The 16,102-nt window shown below is 43.5% G+C and overlaps 1 protein-coding gene and 1 long non-coding RNA gene across 5 annotated transcripts in view; one reads left to right on the top strand and one right to left on the bottom strand.

Annotated features, from left to right (window-relative positions):
- Positions 1-883: 883 nt before the first annotated feature.
- On the bottom strand, positions 884-2,260 carry LOC308187481. Its single transcript, XR_013944722.1, has 2 exons — positions 2,128-2,260; positions 884-1,749 (listed from the first exon to the last, which is right to left on the bottom strand). It is a non-coding gene; the product is annotated as an uncharacterized lncRNA (long non-coding RNA).
- Positions 2,261-2,371: 111 nt separating this feature from the next.
- Positions 2,372-16,102, top strand: part of USP9X (ubiquitin specific peptidase 9 X-linked) — a 101,882-nt gene continuing 88,151 nt past the window's right edge. For all 4 annotated transcript variants that reach the window (XM_080575479.1, XM_080575477.1, XM_080575480.1 and 1 more), the window contains exon 1: positions 2,372-2,991. The gene's annotated coding sequence lies outside the window, so the exon portion shown is untranslated. The remainder of the gene's footprint in view (positions 2,992-16,102) is intronic.

The following is a 16,102-nucleotide window of genomic DNA, read 5'->3' as shown; positions in this document are numbered from 1 at the left end:
AGAAAAAAAAAAAAGAGAGAGAGAAAAAGTGAGAATTTTTTCCAGAGGCCAAACAGTGTCATACAAGCTGAGCCAAGGCGATCCCCTTGGAGAGCCCTGGGAGCCAGCACGAGGAGGGACAGGCACAAATTCTGGTTCAGGAGAACGGAGAGGATTCCCCAGCCAGAGGTCTGGTGCACACTTTGCTTGTTTAGCAACCACAAAGTGCCATCGCCATCCCAATATCTTCTTTTATTTGGTGCCATAAATAGCTGTCTACTTCAGCCTATCGTGACCTTTGATTAGCACGGCTACAAGCAACTGCTGCTCTGTCAGAGCACTTTAGAATGTACTTTTAAAACAGGAAGGAGGTCAAATATAAAAGTTAAGAGAATAAACATAGCATAATGCGTGCTTTATTTTTTTCCCCGCACACAAATGCAACATTTCTCTTATATCTCGTTACAGGACAGTAATGCTGTTCTGCAAACTGTACATAAAGTAGAATCTAAAATAAGAAGAATACCTCCAAAGGTCCCAAAAAGCTGAAAAGGAATCAATTCTTAAGTTTGTTCCAGACCGAAGGTTTCAATTAAATTAAACAAAGCTTCTACTCTCTCTTGGCTGAAAAAAAAAAAAAAAAAAACTTCTTTACAAGAGGGAATACTTGCTACAAGTTGTACCAGTATTGTTTCTAGAAGTGTTGTTCATCTCCCTCTCCCTTTTTGTTGACTTTTATGTGAACCGACAGTCAATTTCTTGGTGGACAATTGCCCACATTATAAAACTCCACTGATGTGTCACTATTTGGCTCTGCCAAAAAAGCCATAATAGTGAGAAGGCACATAATATTTGGCATGCCATTAAAAAATGGGGTCTAACTAACAATAAAAAGAAAGGAACATCAATAAACACAGCGGTTTATTTTTTAAGGATCAAGAACCCTCAAACAATATACAACTAAAATTGTCTGAGGTGCACTCATGCCCCTGTAAGTCATCAGAAAGAGTCAAGTGCTCCAGGGAGAGAGTACTGAGACAGGCAAGAAAGTTATATGCATTATGGCCGCAGTAACTTTTAAACATTTCCCAGGAGGATAAACTGGATAAATTGGAAATAGGAGGGAAAGCCCAAAGTAACGGGTAAGGCACAAAAAAAGGAGCGAGGAGGCCAGACTAATACGCTCATAGGCACGAAAATCGCTGAGATAAAAGGGCTGCTATTTCTATGATTTAATGTATTTCTAAAATGAATAGGCTTACACAGATTTTCACCAGTTATGGCTTGTTTTAGTGTTGGTGAGGAAAATGCACAAAAAAAATGTTCTGTAAGAAAACTGTTGCGTTTGTACAGTGATGAAGCAGCTGCACCCTTTGTTTTGTTTACCGAGCGGTTAATGCAAAGATGTACTTCAGGTTTCCTTCCCGAATAATCCCAGCGATTAGCAAAAAGCCTGCTAACTGTAACTTTGTTAGAATAGGGAATAACAGGAGGCATCACTGCCTGGTTTTGGGTTATAGCTTTTTTAAATGAAAACGGAGAACGGCCATCCGCGGCTCCCGCAGCAGGCCACCGGCATTTCAGCCTCTGTCACGGCGCGGCGCAGCCGATGAAACATCTCGCACAGGAGCTCGGGCAGCTCGCCCCGCGCCTCTCGAGCGGCTTCCGACCCGGGCGACCTAAATTCCTCCTGCGTTTTCAGCGGGAGGCCGCGTCCTTCGCTTCCCGCCCTCAAACTCTTGGGCGACGGCGTTAGGGCGAGACTTTGACCTGGGAACCGAGAAGGAAAAAAAAGGGGGGGGGGAACGAAATAAGACGTTAAGCGCCGTTTCAGGTAGGGTACAACCGAGCGTACCCGGGGCTGGCTGCCCGCCCCCCGGGGCTGCCCGGCGGCCATTTCCTCACGCCCGTGAGCCCCCGGTGCCGGGGGGCGGGGCGGCGCCTCCCCCCCCCTCCCCCGGGGCCGTGGCGGAGCCCTGAGGAGGAGGAGGCGGAGGAGCGGCCGCGTGACGTCACTCCCCGGGCCCCGCGCGCGGCCCGCCCGGCGGGTCACAATGGAACCCGCGCGAGCCCAGCCGGCGTGAAACGGCCGCGCGCGTGACACGGCCCCCCCCCCCCCCCCCGCCACACACACACACACACGCACACACTGCCGTTACACGCGTGTCTCTCCCTCGCGTGTGAGGGTTGCGAGCGGGCCGCGCCGCCGCCGCCGGGGCCCCTCAGCGCGGCGGGGTTCGCGCCGGCGCCGCCATCTTGTCCAGGGCCCCGCGAGACTGAGGAGCCGCCGCCGCGTCTCGCCTCCTCCCCCCCTCCCTCTCTCCCCCCTCCTGCCCTCCCTCCCTGCCTCCCTCCCCGTCTCCTCTCCTCGCCGCCGCCGCCGCCTTCCCCCACGCACGGAGCCGTCAGCGCCCAGCGCTCCCCGCCGCCCGGGCCGGCCCCTCCGCCGCCGCCGCCGCCTTCCTTCCTGCCCGCCCCCGCCCAGCCGAGCCCCGGGCCCCCGAGGCGAGCGGCGCGGGGTGCCGTGTGTGTGCGCGCAGCCCCCCCCCTCCTCCTCCTCCTCCTCCTTCCCCTCCAGCCCCCCCCCAACCGCGGTGCCCGGACGGGGCGGAGCGGAGCGCGCAGGCCCCGGCCGAGCCCCGTCGGCAGCCGGAGCCCAGGGCCGCCGGGCAGGAGCTGGTGACGCAGGAAAAACGCCCCGGCCGAGCCGCCGGCGACGGGGACGGAGCGGAGCGGGGCAGCGCCGGGATCCCCAGCGAGAGCGGCGGCGGCTTCGCCCTCCTTCCTTCCTCGCCCTCCTTCCTCGCTCTCCCTCCCTCCCTCCCGTCGGCCGCCCGGCGAAGCGGAGCCGCCCCCTCGTCGCCCGAGCCGGGAGCGCGGGGCCTGCCATGAGCCCCTGCCCCGCCGGCCGCCGGGGATGAGGCAGCCCCCGGCCGCGCTCCTTGGGCAGCACCCGGCAGGGCTCCGGGCCGTCGCAGCGGCAGCCGCGGGACAAGGGGACGCCGTGCGGGGGTGAGTGGCGGGGAGCCGGGGCCGGGCGGGGCCGGGAGGCGAAGCGAAGGAGCCGAGAGGCTGCGTGGAGGCGGCTCGGCGGTGCCGCAAGCCGGGGCCGAGGCGCTCCCCGGGGACGGGGCGCAGCGGGGAGGAAGAGGAGGAGGAGGAGGAGGAAGGGGGCAGCGAGCCGGGCCTTTGGGGAGGGGGGGCGATAACGGGCGGCAGCCGCCGGCGTGCGGCCCCGCACCGCCGGTGTTTTGGAGGGCAAGGGAAAATGGCTGACGGCTCCTCAGCCTCGGCCCGGCTGCCGGCGGGCGGCGGCGGCGCCCCCCGCCCCGCTTCCCCCCCTCAGGGGGGCTCGGCCGGCCGGGCCCCCACAGCCCCACCGCCGCCCCCTCGGCCGCTGGAGGGCCGGGGGCTGCCCGCAGCGCTGCGCCCCGCTTGGCAGCCCCCGGTTCTCGCCTCCCTCCGCACCGAACGCCATTACTGAGGTGGAGTGATTGGAGCCGCCTAGGCCCGGGCGACGCCTGGAAATCAGGCCCTGCCGAGGAGCTTTTGCTCCGGTCTCAATGAAAAGCACCACCACCAGCAGCAGCAGCTCATTCACGCCCGCTGTAAACATTATTAACACGTAGGCCACTCCTCTAGCCTGGGCTTCCAGCTAGCCTATTTTGATGCACGAAAAAGCCTTCGTGGCTTTTTTGCGTCGCCTCCCTCCAGTTCGCTCCGCTGCTTCTCCTCCGAGTTAGGGCTCGGCTGTCGCGATTTATTTTGGGGGACGCCATCCTCTTCCCCCCCGTCCGAGGTGTGAGGCAGGGGTGGCTGCGCGCAGGTTGGCCACGGCCAGTCGCTGTTATTGTCCTAGAGAAAACCGAGGATTTCGCCGGTAGGATGGGTTGCCGGTTTTTGCGTGTGTTGGTAGTCGCCCCGTTAACGTGTGCCGACCCGCTTCGTGCACCATTGTTTGGATACCAAGAGAATAGTCTCGCAAAATTATTCGTTTCGGTCTCAAGTGATTTTGTTCGTAAAAGAGTTGAGGTGGACTTTAAGATGCCATATTTGATTTTCAGCTTGCTCCTTCGGAAGTTCAGTAGAGTGTTTTGAAGACGTACAACGATATGCAACGTGCACAGCTGTGCAGGAAAAAAAAATCTTTCAAAAAAGAATTCGTCTAATTAAATATTCAAGGGACTCCTAGGCTCAGCTGTCCTCGTGTTGTCTGTACAACCTGATTTACATTCACAGTTCTGCAGTTGTATTCGTATCGGACATTTGTATCGGTCCAAAGACCTCTCTGAAGTCACAGGATCAAAGCTAGCACAAGGCCCACTTTTGCTGACCTAGTTACAGAACTGGGGCCTGTTTTTTTTGAAAAGCTTTTGAATTTAGATATTAAGATGGTTTCTTAAGTATACAAGTAGCAATACTTGTTATGACAGCTGGCCCAGGTAATCTGCATTTTCCAGCAGGCTTCTCAAATGCTCAAAAAATGGACGTTGAAGTTGTTATGTTTAGGAAGGGCCTAGTGATGGGTTTTTGGAGGCTTGACCTGTATCAGTTATGGAATTTAAGTGACAGTAAGGAATATTAGGGGTGACTGAAATCTGTAGGCAGCTAACTTTGTTCTTGATCTTTTAAGGTTCTACTTTGAGAAATTGCCTGGACTCGCCAACATAAATGTTCCTGTTCAAGTAACACAGTTATTTCAGCAAAATCGAAGTCATGTATGAGTGGGGGTTTGTTTGTTTCATTTTTAATTTTTTTTTAAAGTAATGCCTTTTATTCTGAGTCAAAGTAACGTTTTTTTTTTCTGGAACCAACAGAGTACAATAGCTAATATCAAGAATTTTGGAGAAGCACGTCGAGTACATGCATTGATTGTTCTGTTACAATACCCTGCACCACAGTGATGTCTAATGACAGATTTGAACAAAAACATAAACATAATCATAAAGCTGCAGTGGAAGAAACTCACAGATCAGCATGATTGTTTTGGGGGGGGGGAAATATAGCTAAAAATAAACGTAAGATTGTAGCATAGTAACTTTCCTCCCTTCAATATCTTCGGTACTTCTTGCCCTTTGTGTAGATTATCTTCATGGTATTTCTCTTGGGTAGTCTCTGTTTTAATCTTCCCAGGCTGCTGTTTCATGTCTTGCTGAATTTGCCCTTGTGGTGATACTTCTGCCCATTGAATTGACAGGAAGACTACATCTGGAGGTGGTAATCAATGAGGATAGCAGTACCAAAACTGTTTACTGTTTCTATATCTGTAGAACACCATCACCCTTATGTAAACATTTTCTTTCCCACATTGTGGTGCATTTGTATTCAGAAGTAGGCCAGTGCAGCTTCTCTCTCTTCAAATGCACTTTTAGGTTTATCTGTTTTATTTAACGTGCTGGAATTCTTATGAGTGAGACTCAGGATAAATGAAAATATTGGATTGGTGCACAGACGTTTAAGAAAGTAAAGGTACCTTTCTTCCAAGACATCTTTAAAGACATCTTTCAATTTAAAATTGAAATTAGTTTAGGACTTTGCAGTATGAATACAACTTTGAATAAAAATAAGGAGTTCAGTCACTTGTTAGTCACTTCAGTCACTTGTTAGTTATAACAACTTATTTTTAAATGGCTATAAACTTGCTTTTCTGTCAGGTATGTATTGGTATTTTTATTTTTTAAGTTTCTTGGGAAATACTTCTGGTCTTCCCTCTCCAGTTTAGAAGTACGTTTTGAACTTATTTCTGGTATTTGAATAGTAAGTGGTATTGTGTTTGGCAGTACTTTGTGGGCTTGGTTTTGTTTCAGAGATGCTCTTTTATATATCCTAATAGATCTAAAGACTGTGGATATATTTTTAAAACGTCCTGAGCAGGTTAGTCCCATCTGTAAAGGAATTGAATCAAAGTTGTCCCTTACTGTTCTTCCCTTATAGCATGGTTAAAACAGAACAGAAACCCAAACCCCCACCCCCCAGCACAAACAATTACATTTACCTTAATTCATTTCCTTGTCAGCACAAACATTGCTTAATCAAACCAGTAGTCTTGCTTACCCAGCACTTGCAGAGACCAGTGTTAGGTGGTCATCTGAAGATACAAGAAACTTCACTGGGATTCTGATCACTTGGGAAGTTGTACGCGTGAAGGCTTTTGTGTCCTTTAGAAAATTATTTCCTGGACGTTAGTGTTCGTATTAATTTGAACATGCGGACGTAGTTTCTCTTGTTCAGGAATCCATGTTTTCCTTACGCCATGGATGCATCTCTGCTTGAAGCTCTGTGTGGGTGCATCCAGTTCTATTATCCACATTATCCTCATTTAAAAACAGAGTTCAACATTTTATTCAAAACACTTGAGGGTATGTTATGGGAACTTAGCTTGATAATGTCCCCTTTTTGCTGTAGTACCTTGCCTTTTGCAAAACTGGCAGTGCTGTGTGCATTGCTGTGGACTTCCCTTATTTCATACATAACATTTGTGGTGTATAAATACGCAACATCATCTTTTTTTTTTCTTTCTAACTAAACTTTGTTATGCATACTTTCACCCTGACACAAACTAATGAGAAAAGAGATAAAAATTAAGCTACAATGTTGTACCTGCCCTGTCCCATCAGTGTAGAACATTGATCACAGTCTTTATTCTGCTCTGTTTTGAACACTTAAGAGGTGGTTTTTCTGCAATATCCAGTAGTGGCAGATGTCCCTTGGTTAGCGGGCTGGTTGGGCAGTTATGTTTAGGAAGGGGAATGCGGTAAACCTTCGCATTGCAGAATGGTAGTTACAAGAAGTGATTTTTCTCATAGAGCAGCAAGGGATGGGAAGAAAGTCTTTTCATAAGCGTATGCTTGCATGCAACGAGACTGAAATTTTTGTACAAATGACCTGGGAAGTTTGAGCTACTTTGAACTCACAAGTTATAAAAATGCAGTAACATCTTTCATATATTAAATCTAGTTTTTGTTCTCTTATTCCTGGAGGGCCATCTTAAAGTTCTTACGCTGTTATAAGGAATTACAGTTTCATAATGAGTCGAGCTGTCATTTTAAAACTGTTCTTTTATATTGGCTGTCTCTTAAAGTTCTGCTATGTTCAAGGCTGTAGCTTGACTTGGGAATAGGATTAACAAAGATTCCCTCTGCACTTCCTGACAAGACTGTGTTTTGACTTAGGTCCTCTTGTTTAGAGTTGTGAAGAGATCGTGGCAGAAAGCCATTTCGTTGTGACTTTGCTCCTGCAAAGTGTCAATTGTTGCATTTCCTAGACATTCCAGTGTCCCCTGGGCCCCACTCTGCATGTTGAGCACTTTCTGTGCAATAGGTCTGGTTTGGTAAAAATTGTTAAAAACATAAGTATTGGTGAGGCTACAGGAGAGCTGTTAGTAACTTTCCCCACAATAGAAGAGGGGAGGAAGGTAAATAAGATCTTCAAGTAGACGGTTGTGACTTAGTGTAGTGTTTTTTTGTTTGTTTGTTTTTTGTTTTGTTTTGTTTTTGAGAAAGAGCTTGACAGCACAGACAGTTCCTTTTGCATTTTCTGTTGTGAACTTTCTGGTATTTTCTCTTTATATGAGCCCATTAGTCTTGTTTTATTTGAGAGTTGAAGTCAGTCGGCTCGGTATCAAAACTTTTTGGCTACTAGCTGTTGTCGATGTGTTTTCAAATAAAAATTGGAATGCTGGGAGTTAAATGCGTGTGTGTGTGTGTGTGTTTGTGTATTGCTTGCTTTCTAAAGGAAACATCACTGCACTGTGGTTTTCTTCAAGGATAAGTTATCATTAATTGTGAGACTGATTAATTGCTTTTGTTTTACTTCTTTGTTATTACACCTCTAAAAGAGATCCGTGAGATACCTTTTGTTTTAAAATCTAGTAATGTTTTCAATGCTAGTACTTTCAACTTTTTTCATGAAGTTAAAATGTAAACTGCTTAACAGTAATGCATAGCTATCAGGAATGTTGCTGTGGAATACTTTTGTTTGTGGCATCCTTGGTCTGTTTACAAAACAGTCTGTAAGCCTATTTTGTGATTTCATTTTCGTAACACGTGTAACTGCCAATAGAAAAATGTGGGTTTCTTGCATGTAAAAAAAAAAAAAAAAAGTTAAATTTAACCTTACTTGACATCTTAGCAAATAATACTGTCTGGTAGCTAGCATTTAGCCATGATTTTACTCATAGGAGGGGAATTCCACATTACATCATTTCTTAAAGTTGTACATCTATGAATGGAGAGCTCAACTTTTTTTCTAAAATTTTTTTAAGCTGATACTCAAGAATATGTTGAAGGCAAGACACAAACATATGACTCTTTAATATTTGCTCATGTCTTCTCTTACTCTCTGCTATAACCTCTAAAATATTTCCTAGATACAAACTCTGCTATAAACTAGAGTTTTTGTTGTTTGTTTTGTTTGTTGTTTGTTTTTTTTAAAGATGAACGCTTCAAGATAATGAAAAGTTCATGGAGGGAATTTCGTTGCCAACTTTTCATTAGGCTTTCATGTAAATATCCCAAATTTAAATAGTAGAAAATATTCCCGAGAAGAGGCTTTCTTTTACAGAAGTAACACTTTGTAACAGCTAAATGCGGAAGTGAAAAGGCATGGAAATGTGCATTGTAAATTCTGTAGGCCTCAGTCCTTAAGACAGTTAGATGCTGCTCAGCGTTTTGCCTAGCTTCAATGGGACTAGACTGACATAAAGGTGTTGTTTTGTGGTAGAGTGGTCTTAGCTCTAGCACTCTGAAATGACAAAGGAGTGTTAAGATGTGTTCCCTAAAGAGCAAAGTCGTAATGTGTGCCAGCTAGGATCCCTCTGTTACCAGATGGGCTTTTTTGGTTAGAGGGGAGTGCCTTTGACAGCACTGTGGTGTAGGACAGTGGTGACAGATTTGTATTGGCTGTGGGTGGAAGTTCGCTTTTTGTTCACTTTTGCTAGAAATGAACATTTACGGTGAAGGGGGGAAGTCCCTTATTTTTCTAACTCAATATGAGAGTGAACGCTATTGTCAAAATATACTGGCATCTCAGTAGATGAGCCTTTTTGTCTTTTGGTGTTTAATTTTTCTGCTGTTGTAGCAATGAAATACTTCAATTTTTAATAAATTTCGGCAGAACAAGACCATAAATTTGAATCTTAAATAAGGAGCGTGGATCTGCTTGGCTTATTATTAGGTGAATAAGGGGATGAGAGACCGCAATTCCAATCAGCTAAAAAAGCGTAAACTACCGTTTTGTTTGCTAGAAGGCTTTGTATATTTCTGATTTAGAAATAGAATGTTAATTGGTTGGTGATTGCTGACCTTTCTGTTTTGTGCGTGTTCCCAAATCCTTTAACTGTGACAATCTCCACAATATTTTTACTTATTTATTTTACAAATTATGACACAAACCCTCTGGAGCTTGAAGGTGAAAACTCCGGTGATTTATTCTATAGTTTCAGGCTCTACTTTTGCACAGCCCTCCATATGCCCAGACCCGTCTTCCAGACAGTGCTTTATTAATCACAGTGGGACCTTAAAATCCCAGGTGCTTTTCCTTGCTGCATGTAGTTGTTTATACAGACGTACACACGTATACCATCAGATATTTTTAAGGTGATGCACAGACTTCTTTCTCTAGGTAAGGTGGTAGTGTCAGATTTCTTCAGTGCTTTAGAGCTCTCTTGCTCTCTTTGAGTTTCTTCATGATAGTTCTGGTAATTAGAGAGGAAGATTACCTCCAGATTGTCTGAAAACTCTTTCTGTTTTTATTCCTACTGCAGTTTAGCCAGATTGCTGTGGTTGACAGTTTGTAACGCGTCTAGTGAAGATGTAACTTGAAACATGGATTCCCCTTATGGCATTTGAGAAGCCGTTAATTCCTTTACCTCTCCTTCGTTGTCTTAGGATTGGGAAAACACCTAGATTTCTTTTCATAAAATTAAAAGGTGAGAAGTAAAAATGAAAAGCTTAGTTTTCCTCAGTGGCAATGGATGCAGCAAGGCCAGCAAAGTGGGAAGGAAACCTTGCTGTGGTAAGGAAAATTATTATGATTCGTGTTTTCAGCCATGGGGAAAAAATGTGCTTGGTATCAGCCTCTGGTTAGCAGGTATGCCACTGAAGTTTTTCAGTTATGTGCCCATCCTAAGATTTTTGACTGGATGAAGTAGATTTTGGTAATGCACCCTGTCATGATATTTCCTTTTTCATCATGTTTTCCTGATAATGCAACAGGTATTTAGAGAACCAGTAACAACTTCTGGATACAGTGCCTGGAGGCAGCTGAGTAGCAATAGCGGATGACCAACCTGTTAGTTTTGTTTTGTTTTTGGCAAGCAGTAGCCAAAATCAGTTTGATTTGCAGATTTGTTTGTACTTCTGAAAGTTGTCTTTGAAACCGTGTTGCTGTAGAAAATTCAGTGTAAATAAAGCTGATGTCTTCAGGTTTCTGAAGACTTTTTGCAGTAGTTGGGCACAAAGGAAGGAGATAAAAGATGAGGTAAAACATTTCTAAAATTGAAATCGTACTCAGTACCTGATGTGCTGTTTGCTTAAATGCTAGGTGTTTGCTTGGTGCGTGTATCACCTGGGAAGACTGAGATGTTGTAGAAGTTGTATACATTATTGAGTCCAGCAGCAAGTAACTAGCAGTTGGGAGCAGAGAAGCAAAGTCTCCACTGTGAGAGTTGTTTCAAGGTTGTGAGTATGTTCTTATACTCTCTTACATGTAAAACAATTTGAGGGTTTTAATGTTGATAAGCCCAGGTGGTTCCTCACGAGTCTGAAAATACAATACAAAGTAGTCGTTCACACTTACAATGAAAACTGTCTCTTTACTTCTATTTTCTGTTACTCTGAGTTCAAATTTTTGCTTTAAATATGACTATCGCATATTATTTAACTTCTAAACGACAGTTGTACACTAGGATTCTTTATTGTACCATATCTGCTTAAGCTTCTCTAGTGTATTTGACACACGTAATTTCTCAGAACTTCTGCACCTGAGGCAGGAAAAAAAGCCTTAACAACCATGTTAAACAGTTCAGTTGCAAGTTTTTCTATATATCTGTGGGAATTATGAAGAAATTAATTTGGGAGTATGTTTCTGTAGACTGGTACAGTAGATATAAAAAAGACTTCAGTGTTTCTTTCACAACCTCTGGGAATGTTTGTTTTTTATTAAGATATCTTAAACATCATGAAAAAGAGTTTTAATAAGAAATGAACTTTTTTTTTGTTTAAAGTTTTGGAGTTTGATCTTATTCGCCTGCATGGTCTAGTGTTATTTACCTGCTCCATGGTGAGATTTTATTTATCTCATAAAACTACTAGCTATGTCTTTTCCTTTTTTTCTTTTCCTTCCTGAATATCTTCTGTTTAGCCCATTCTATGTTTCTCATGCCATTTTTTTCCTTGGCAATGTTACTTGTGAATTTGGGGTGCCTGTTTTAATGTCCATCTTCCTTTGGAGGTTTTTTATCTTTCTCCCTGTCATACGTGCATACTGCTAGGTAGCTAATATTTTGTTTTCCCAAAATTGGTGGGGTTGGGTGCATACTTTGGACAGATTTCCTTGCTTGGATGTAAGTGTCTTATTTACAGACAACAACTTGTCACAGGTATATGTAGTTTGTGGCTGTTTTGTCATTGCTGAGCTTGTAAATATGAGGTACCGTTTTTTTGGTCTGATACTTGATAAATGCAAGTGAAAAGTTTAATTTCTCCCACTGCCTACTCCCAAGTTAAGACTTAAGTGGAATTCAGATAGGAGTATTACTTTTTTTCCCCTGTCTGTTGTGCATATTATTTCATCAGGGCTTGTGGTTTGTAATACTTCAGTAAAACTCAAAGCTTGATTTTTATAGTGCTTCCATCATGCATTTTTCGGTTGAGTTATCAGGTGGCTCAGGGAAGTCTCTTGAAAATTGTGTGCTATGTAAAGCAAATGAAGCAGAGAGCCTTGCAAAAGTGCAAAGGTCATGAATGATGTAAGCACTTTATGATTTAAGGGTGAAATTTTCACTTAGCTACAGGTGAATTAAGAAGATTTCTCTAAGCGAAGATGGAAAATTCAGCAATCTGAGAATTACATTTGTCATTAACCGCTGTTTCCCCCAGTTAATTATGAGCTCGTCTTCCCATTGAATCCCTGACTCCATCAGTTTGGAAGATTGATTGAGTGGGATTGTCATTCAGTATTTTATCTTTTGACTTAATTCTGCAAATGCATGTCTTACATCGGTCTAACTCCCATACAGATTAGATTTATTAATCCATTAATAACCTTTATAGGAGCTTTTCACTCTCAACCTTTAAATTTCCCAAACATTACTGTATTACTTCTCACCTCACTCTGTAAATTAAAAGGCATGTATTGTCTCTTGTTTTATTGATGAGGAATTATGACACAGTGGCCATAAGCTTCAAAAAGAGCCTCCTATCGTAACGTTTCTACAGATTTTTGTTAGATGTTCTGTCATTACAGACACAGCTTATGTTGGCTTAAGTTGCTGTTCTGCTTCTTCGCTTTTCTTCAGTTTTGCCCGTGTAGCTCAATACCCAGAAAAATGGGAAGAAGATGAAGAGATTAATCTGAAAAAAATAGTTCCTCCAGCAACGTGTATGAACAAGACACAGGCAGAATTCAGTTCTCAGGGGTTCTGTATAGCTGCCTTGAAACCTTGAAGCTTCCTTTTGACTCTGAAGTCCTGTTTCTTTTCTTGTGAAAACCATTCCTGCAACAAATAAGGTATGGGCAATTGTTCTTCCTTGTCCCTCAGTTGGTAACTGTCCACGCAGGGGACTTAGTTTGATGAAAGCAAACTTTATTTTGATGGAAATTAAATTACAGTGGAAACTAGTGCACTCTGAAAATCCCAAATTGTGCAGGAGAAAAATGGCACATTGAGCCTTTGACCAGTTTAGAGAGCGTTTGTCCGTCTGTCTGTTTCTCACACACAGCGTTGTTATATGAAAATTCCTTTTGCTGAAAGGTGGTGAGACTTTGGCTGTCATGGTGGGTACAGCTGTTGTACTCAGTTGCTCACGCTCTCAACTCCAATTCCAGTTTTTTTAACCTGTGTCTGCAGACAATAACTGGATGATGCAGTCCTGTTTACAGGTTTATAACTGGCCATTTTCTTTGTCGACAGAAGTAAAACTTTTGCCTGCTTCCGTGTGATACATCTTGTACCTTGCCTCCTGCTTTGTCACAGTTTTATGAGGTTGTGGTGAGGCTATTCAAAGTGTTGCTGCTAAATCAATTTTCCTGACTCGCTGGAGTCTGCGTGTCATTTTCTATTGTTCATTCCAGTGGCGTTACCATAATGTCCAGGGCAAAGAGGATTTTTTGCCTTTACCTTCGTAATCTTCTCACCCTTTGCCCTGTTTGCTCTGGCTAGTTAATGTGACTTTCATGACTGAACTTGTGCTATTTATGAATTGACATTCCTGGCATTTATTGTATACTAATCAGCTTTCTCTGTGCGCTTTTTCCTGTGTACTCATTATGCTTGAGAAGAGTATCGGTCTTCACGATGCTTCTGCATTGTCAAGACTCACCTCTTGCTCTGGTGTATGTGAGCCTTGGTTGCTATCGTCGCTAAATAATTATCCATGTAGTGTTGCATTTCTTTTCCTCCTCTCTCAGATGTATTTCATGATGGATTTGCACCGATGCTAAAAGAGTCAGTTCTATCCGTGGAGATATATGTATTTATATATATATTCTGCCTGCTTCTTGTGCCATTGTTAGTGTTCACATGGCGTGTGATCCAGACGAAAACTAAAATAATTTTCATTCCTTTCCCCCAGTTACCTTTCAGCCAGAACGGTTTCTTGATGTGGCTGACTATGCGATGATGCAAGGGCTAATACTAGCAGTGAGGAGGTGGTTGGGATGAAAGCAAACAACATCACTCTCCTCCTCTTCTCCTGACAGTTGAGACTTACCTGATTTCAAACAGACTGTGAAACCATACCTTCAGCTAAGGCTTGTCCGCATGCAGAAATGCAGTGAAATTTCTGTTTGAAAATGTACCGGGGTGTAATACTATTACTGGGGAATAAGGTTGCCTTTTCTCACTGAGAGTCCAACAATACAAGCTGAGGAGTTTAATTTATGCACTGTGACGGTAAAGCTCTGTCACTGTCGCGTTGTGCTACTGTAGGCACTGTGTGTTAAATGAACAGTTGGACGCTCTTGTTCTCTCCTGGCCCGTTCATGGATTCAGCTGAAAACTGGTATCTTTATTAGTCTGTTTTGTGTACTGGGGGGAGGTGATGCTTGTTAGCCAGGGGGATTATGTGATTTAGTGTTTAACCATTTTCTATGCAGGGAGAGGAGTAGTTGTATGGTTTTGTTTTGGTTTTGTGTGTTTGGGAGGGGGGTTGTTATGTGTGTGTTTGTTTGTTCGTTTGTTTTTTAATAGAATAAGTTTTGGGGTTTTAGTCACAACTGCAATGGAATTTTAAAAACCCCAGCTCAGTCCTTGGGATATAGTAGTAGTAGATGGTTATCTCCTGCATTTCCCAAAAAGAAAGGTTATGATACGCTTTCTGATAGGTTTTACAGCTACAGGAATATTAAGTTTCTGGAACAGAGGATCCTCTGGGCTGTGGGTATGAAAATAACTCTCCTGTTTTCAGCCCTGCTTGGCTCTTCATATGCTTTCGGGGGGCTTCCTTACTTGTTTGTATCCAACTGCCTCTGCTACTACCTTTTGGCATTTAAATCAACAACCACCTTCGTTGTGCTGGCAGAAGGAGCAAGAAGACAAAACTGTTGCTCCTGCTGCCACTTCTTATTTCCCTTCAGAGAGGCCAGGATTTTTAAGGGGATTTGTTATACAAGTCCTCTGGAGCAGATAGATCATTTTCAGTGATTCTTGGAGCATTCAGCCTGTTTGGGCAGATGGCTTGTATGAGTTTAATTGGAATAGAGCATGTTTCAGGCAGACAGTCTTCAAAAAAATTCTCTCTGCAAAGTCTCCAGGCTGAGATACGCAGTTGGTACACTGATAACTAGTTGGAAGTTTGGCTAAGCTTGTTAAGCAATTATGAAGAAGCAGCGTTTAACCGAAAGATCAATTTTAATGCTGGTAACACTTTCATCTGTATTAGAGGTATTTTAATTTATTCTTGATGATGATGGTAATGTCTGAGTGCCTGTGCTTAGTCTGTGTTTTCTAATTCAATATTACATGAAAAGCAAAGTTAAAAATTTTAGTGAAATGAAGGCTGGTACAATACTGGGAACACTTAAAGTATTTAAATATAGGGATTTTTAAATATGTACGAATTTCATAAGGTTAACTTTGTCATGATTCAGGAGTATAAAATGCTTCCAACTTAATATCTGGCTTAGATGCTGTACCATGTTTTAACTCCTTGCATTAAACCAAGCAGTAGGTTTTCTGAATTCTGTTGTTTAAGGGAGAACTTGTAAAAGGTATTGATAATGTCGCGGGATATTATGGGTATAGACTTTGGATAATTCTCTTAAATGTAATGTTTAAAGTAGTTTGGAGAAGCCCTTGAGTTCTGCATAGAACATGAAAACAGGAAGGGAGTCAGAAGGGTCTAGTCTGATTTGGCAGGCTAACTTCAAACTTCACTTTTCTAACAGAATTCCTACAGTGTAATTTATACTGTTGAGTTGCTCGGAGTCTTAAGTGCGCTATACTATAAATACTTTCATGTTCTAAAGCCATAGTTGAAATGAACCTGAAAGATGCCATTAAGCTTCCCTTCCACTACTTGAGAAAGAATGAAGGTAGGAGAGGCCATGCACCTGTAGCCTGGTAGAACACACAAACCACAGCAGAAATAACAGCAGCCATGATGTATTTACGTCTTTCTGGCAGAAACCAAGCACGGGGATGGCGCAGAGCATGAGGAATCATAACGTGAACATTTGTACAGCTCTGCATTGAGCGGGATCTCCCAAGGGTGGAATGGTGAAGTGCTACTACCTTTTTCATTCTATCCCCCAGCAAGTTGTTGTTAAAATACATGAAACTGCTCTGGTGTAGCAGATCAAAGGGAGTACTTTCGATTCAAACTTTTTTTTTCCATCAACTTTTCTTCTATTTTTGTCTGCAGTTGTAGATGTGTGAATTCTCTCTAACTCTTTTCTTAGAGGA

This window comes from Anser brachyrhynchus (genome assembly GCF_964034855.1).
Source record: "Anser brachyrhynchus genome assembly, chromosome: 1".
Classification (NCBI taxonomy): Eukaryota; Metazoa; Chordata; class Aves; order Anseriformes; family Anatidae; genus Anser; species Anser brachyrhynchus.
Note: the sequence above shows the minus strand (reverse complement) of the source record. Positions and strands in the feature narration are given on the sequence as shown.